This window comes from Eublepharis macularius, chromosome 10 (genome assembly GCF_028583425.1).
Source record: "Eublepharis macularius isolate TG4126 chromosome 10, MPM_Emac_v1.0, whole genome shotgun sequence".
Lineage (NCBI taxonomy): Eukaryota > Metazoa > Chordata > Lepidosauria > Squamata > Eublepharidae > Eublepharis > Eublepharis macularius.
This window is the reverse complement of record NC_072799.1, coordinates 63,513,979-63,519,978: the sequence shown is the minus strand read 5'-3', so window position 1 is coordinate 63,519,978 and position 6,000 is coordinate 63,513,979.

The window sequence follows — 6,000 nt, the reverse complement described above, 5'->3', positions numbered from 1 at the left end:
GCAATTCATTTCCTCCCTTCCTGCCTGGCTTCTATCTGGAAAGAGAAAAAAAAACTTTAAAAATTAAATGTGAAGGTTGTGTCAATCCCAAATCCTGATGTGAAATGCATTTCTCCACACTCTCATTTGATGAAAAAATGTATGGGGGAATGAATGAATAAAGTTTCTGGAACACTAGCATGTTCCTGCTTGACAGAACATAAATGCAATTGTTGCATCAGCCTTCCATCAATACCAACATCTACGGTGCCAATCTGAAGAGGTAAAAAAAGTAAGGGAGAGTTAATGCTTCTGTTCTTCAGTAGTCAAAGGCTGTGTGTAATAAAAGCAGGTGCCCAGATTCATAAAAAGTCAACGGTCGTACCGTTACAATTCAATTTATGCAGCAGTCAGCATTACTGAAGTTTTTACCATCTTCTTACCCCTCTGGACACCCCAATGACAGCATTAAAATAATATCTTTTCTTGGGCTCAGAGGTTAAATTGCTGGCAGCAGGACAGAGTAATAATAAGATCCCAGGGGAAGATGATATTCATGGAGGATTTCAGCTCAATCCTAGTCTGAGGGCAAGTTTATTTTTTCTTTTTACTTTTTTTAGATGCCAGTGACAAGTTACCAGCTGACTAGGCATAGACTACAATTGCTCCATTAAAATCTGCCCTGTTGATTAGTAATCAATTATAACACTTCAAAGGCCAATATTTATTTTACATGCCTGTTATGGAAATCATCTGTTGCTACTGTGGCACAATGTGACATGTAACATAAGACCTGTGTTGTGCTGTTATTACATAGCACAAGTATGCCTTGTGATGATTATTCGTCTCTTACTCCCACTAATGCTCTGCCTGCTTGAATAAATTGCCTTTATTCTTCTTGGATAATGAATTATGATGAATTCCTCTCCCCCTTTAAAATCAGTATAAGTTAACTTTTGCATTTAAATTCTTAGTCTTCACTTTAAAGCAAGTAAATTATTATGATTTGTAGATTTTCTGGGAACCAATGTATCTGAAAACATATTTTCTTGCCAAGGCCACATAATGCTATCAAACAATTATACTAACAGCTCTTTTATTTACCATATTATGATTATATACTTGTTACAGTAAATTAATTACCTATTATATGTACCTTCTTGAAGGACAGAAATAAACACAAAGACAGATGGTAAAATAATTGCCTACTAGTTACTAGAGCTGATGAGAGAGAATGACATCATCAATAGTTGTGAAAGCTTCTGTCATGGCCAACCACACCTTTGTTGCAACTCCCACACACTGTGTAAAATAAAGTAGCGCTAGATGCCTATCACAACAAATGGCAAACGCTAACAGAATTTCTGTAATATGGGCTATAAAAATAATTTTAATTAATAGACAAATAAGTCAATATAGGGCTTATTAGCATAATTAGTTGTCAAAAATGCAAGCTTAGTCCTACTTTAATTGGTTAATTGGTTCTATGAAATCTGACATTTTCTCTTTCAAAAAACTTCTAATTCCAACCTGACTGAGGGTCCACCAGCAAATATGGCATCCAGATACCACCTAGATTATATTTTATTGCCTTCTCAATAAGCATTGTCTAACAGCATTTCTCAAAGGTCTCTCCTGAGCAGCTTTGCTGAGATCCTTTAAGTGAAGATACTAGGAAATGATCTTGCAAAGCATGTTCCTACCACATGGAGCCACACTCTTTCCTGGCTCATGATGCTTAGGTGATCAATCGTCATAAAGATTCAGTCTTGCTTTTATGTTCTCCTAGTCAATATGCTCTCACAGAAGCAAACCTACTTCAGAACCATGGTCTCTGTTTTCTCCCTGTTGCTCAGACTAGAGATGGGATACTTTAGATTTAAAGGGACTTCATTGTTCTGCACTGGTAGATAATTGTGGTACAGAGCAAGAAAGATACAGAAATATGTATCTCTCATACTCAAAAGAATAGACGCAAGGTGAATAGATTTGTGGAGGAAACTGAAACATGGGGGAAAGATCTCTCTTTGCCAACTACCTCTTCTCTGAAGGTGGTGCAGACAGAGCCAGGCCTCGCTGATATAGTAGTCATTGAGTCGGATCATGTGAAAGCAGGAAGTCCTGAGCCATTTATGGCTTTTAAGGTAACAGCCAGTACTTTGAATCCCGTTCATAAAAGAATTGGCAGAAAGTGAAGAGCTTTCATTGCTGGCAAGGTTTGTTCCTGATAGTTTTTGCCAGCCAGTTGCTGGACTGTCTTGAAAGGCAGTTTCATGTAGATTGCATTATAGTCACACAATCAGCTCTAAACATTTTCATGCAGAAGTTAATCAACTTCTATGACTGAGATAACCAATAAATGGACATCAAGCACACATTGTTAAGATTCTTCCCTGTTCTTATTGTGAGGTTGATGGATGTCTGCTCCATGAGACTGAACAGAATGCCTTCCATGAAGAGAGTTTCAGGTGGGTCTGCAGTAAAACAGAAAGATTTGAGTCCAGTAGCATCTGAGAGCCAGTTTGGTGTAATGGTTAAGAGCACAGGACTGTAATCTGGAGAGCTGGGTTTGATTCCCCACTCCTCCACTTGAAGCCAGCTGGGTGACCTTGGGCAAGTGGCAGTTCTCTGCAGCTCTCTCAGCTCCACCCACCTCACAGGGTGATTGTTGTGGGCATAATAATGACATACTTTGTAAACTGCTCTGAGCGGCCATTAAGTTGTCCTCAAGGGCGGTATATAAATCGAATGTTATTATTATTATAGATCAATGCAATTTTCAGGATATAAGCTTTCAAGAGTCATTCGTTCCTTGTGCCACCAGTTTCCTACAGGGCTGAAAAGTTGAAACTGTAACATAATTTTGTGCCACTTGCTATGGCAGTGCTACAGTGCAGCTGGGATCAAGATGGCAGCTCCTGTTGCTTGAAAGCTGCCATGTTGGCACAGGGAGTAAGACACCTGGAACCTGGGGCTCCAGTCTATGGCTTGAGACTGCTGGTACCTTACAGTCCCCCTCTTTCTTGTCTTTGCCAACAAAAAGTTCTTTCTTTTTCTTTGTGGAGAAAGTGTTTTGAGTGCTGCTGCAGCAGGATACATAATGCTGTCTATATAATTAAATGAAGACACAAATGCTATTTAAGGTTCACAGAAGGTGGGAAGAAAGATACACGGCCAGCTTGGAATCTCTTCTTCTGAAATCAAACAGACTGCCAGCAAGGCGCAGGTGTATACCACATAAACAACTAAAATTACGATTGTGATGGATGTGATTATTATTCATCTCAAACAGCCCCTTTTCCTGACTATTCTAATTAGGTAGTTTCCAGCTGCTCAACATTTGCAGCTAAGATGCACCATCAGAGAATTGCATCTGAAACAATTCTGCTCCTGAAAGCAACTTCCTTTCCAAATAAAATTTCAAATAGTAAGATAGGCAATTATGTGGGGCCTGGCATGGGAAGCAACCACTGAGTATGTCAAAAGGAATCTGGAAGCAAGTTATGCAAGATAGACAGAGGGAGACTGAGAAGCAAGGAAGAGGAAAGATCATGTAACATCAACAGGCTCTACAAAATTATTTAGGATCTGAACAGTACATGAATGATGTCATTGATCACAACTTGCCTTGTCTTCTTTTTGTCCCTTTGTGCGGATGAGACATGCATGATCTGTTATGTGGAAAAGGGGCTGGGAGACCCGAAATCATTTTCCTTGATCAATGGGAAACAAACCCAGTCCTCATTCCTTTGATACATAGGGACCTTATAGCAACCCTATTGGTTGCTGCAAAGAGTGCCATTGCGACCTTATGGAAGTCTAAGCAAGTCCCGATGATTGAAAATTGGCTCACAAAAATTTGGGATCATTTTATCTTTGAAAAATTGGCTGATAAGATTTATCAGGCAGAGCATTTTCATATAGTACAAATTTTGTGGAGAAGTGGTTTCTGTTTTTTGAGTAACAGTTCTTATCCAGGTCTAAAGTTATTTCAGGTTTTAGAATAAGTTTAAAATATTTGTAAATTTCTGTATTTCATCACTTTGCAAACTTTTTCATAGTTATGTACTAGTTATCAACTCTCTCTCAGAAATTTTGTAATTATGAAAGTCTGACAGTTGGAAATTTTGGGGATGTTGTAATTTTGAAACTGGGAATTTTGAAAGTTTGTAATTTTGTAATTTGTTAGTTGTATTTTACATTGTGCAAATTCTATTTAATTGTTGTATGGAGAATAAGTATTATCAATAAAAAATATTTTTTTTAAAAAAGTGGCTGGGATGTCAGTTTGGGCATTTTCAGAATTATGGAAACTAGGGGCCAAGCTACACATGACGAATGACACTTGAACGGCAAGTGGATTGAGTGGAGGGCAAGTGAACAGGGACACTTGCCGTTCAAGTGTCATTCGTCATGTGTAGCTTGGCCCTAGATCTGGCAGACAGTGGACAGATTTGCAAGAGAATTTGGGCTTGGGGAAAGGGCATGTGAAAGATGTAAGAAAAGGAAAGACAGAGCAACTGATAAGCATGTTCAGTTATACATAGCATCATGTTAAGAATGGGCCAATGTGTCCATATTTGTTCCTTGCTGATTTCATATTTTGCCATTGGTTTTAGTTTGCTCCATTCCAGTTGCTGTTTTTGATTATTCATTTTTTTCATTTATGTTATTTCTATGCCTTATATATGTGATTGACACAAACTTACATTGTCAAATGCCAACGCAAACCACATGAAAGAGAAGCTGGAGCAAAAAATGGAATCATTTCTCTACAAAATAGAAACTGGGGAAACGGATTTTTTAAAAATTGGACCAGACAGCTTTCAAAGTTCAGTCTCATCCTTTTTGAGGAAGAGTAAAACAAATGGCAAATTCCAAAAGCAAGCCATTGTGCAATTTCCCATCACCTTTGCCTGCTATCTTTTAGGGGGGGAAATAGAGCCAATGAGATTATGGTAGCCATATTAGTTGCTGGTGAGGATAACAGATAAATACTAGGGAGTGATACAGGAACGTTCATCACAAAATTGCTCTTCAGCTGATGAAGTTTCTCTTGTTGCCTCAAAACTCAGGAGAGAAGGCATGATTATCATTTATATATAGCCTATATTTATATAGGCTACAACAGTGTTTCCCAACCTGTGGGTCAGGAGTGGACCCAAAAGTGGATATGGAAGCCTCAGAAAGTGGGTCGCAGGCCAGCCATCCCTAATGGTGGCTCCTGCCCTTTTTACTCTTCTCTTTCTCTCCTCTTCTTCCTTGTCAGCCTTTCACTTTCTCACTTTGCCCTTTCTGACAATAATGAGGGTAGAAAGCTGTCTGACAACTAGTAACTTCATGATAGTTTATGACAGAAGAAGGGGGGAAGGCTGGAGAGTAGGTGGGAGTTGTTCAATACATAGAAAAGTGAAAGAAGAGAAGGAGGTGTATGTGAAAGATGTGTGAGAGCATAGGTTCTGTTTTGGCACTGCTCTTTCAGTATCCCAGCCTCTTGCCCAGTCCCTTGCAGTGCCCCACTGCCCTCTACCTGCTGTGGGAGGTGTACTGCACTGAGCCACTTTTCACTCACCTCTTTGCCAGTACCTGCCATCTTCCTGCATCTCTTCAACACAGTGTCCCTCAGCACCTTCTCGATGTCTTGGGCAAGCCCTGGATAGGTCACCAAATAAACTACATTAGGACTTGTGGGTCACCACACTGAACCACTAGGCTACAGCATTATTGAATGAAACTGGATCTACGATGTAGTTCTACCCCCTAACTTATTCTGTAACTAAATATGGAAGATTGTTTCAGGTTGGTAGCCATGTTGGTTTGCAACAGAAGAGCAAGACTGGAGTCCATTAGCATGGTAAGGCTGACAAGATTCCCAGAATATAAGCTTCTGGGAGTCAAAGCTCCCTTTGTCAGATACCCAATAAAGGGAGCTTTGAGTCTTGAAGGCTTATCTCGTGGGAATCTTGTTGGCCTTTAAGGTGCTTCTGGCCTTGAATCCTACTCTTCTAAATATTGCAGCAT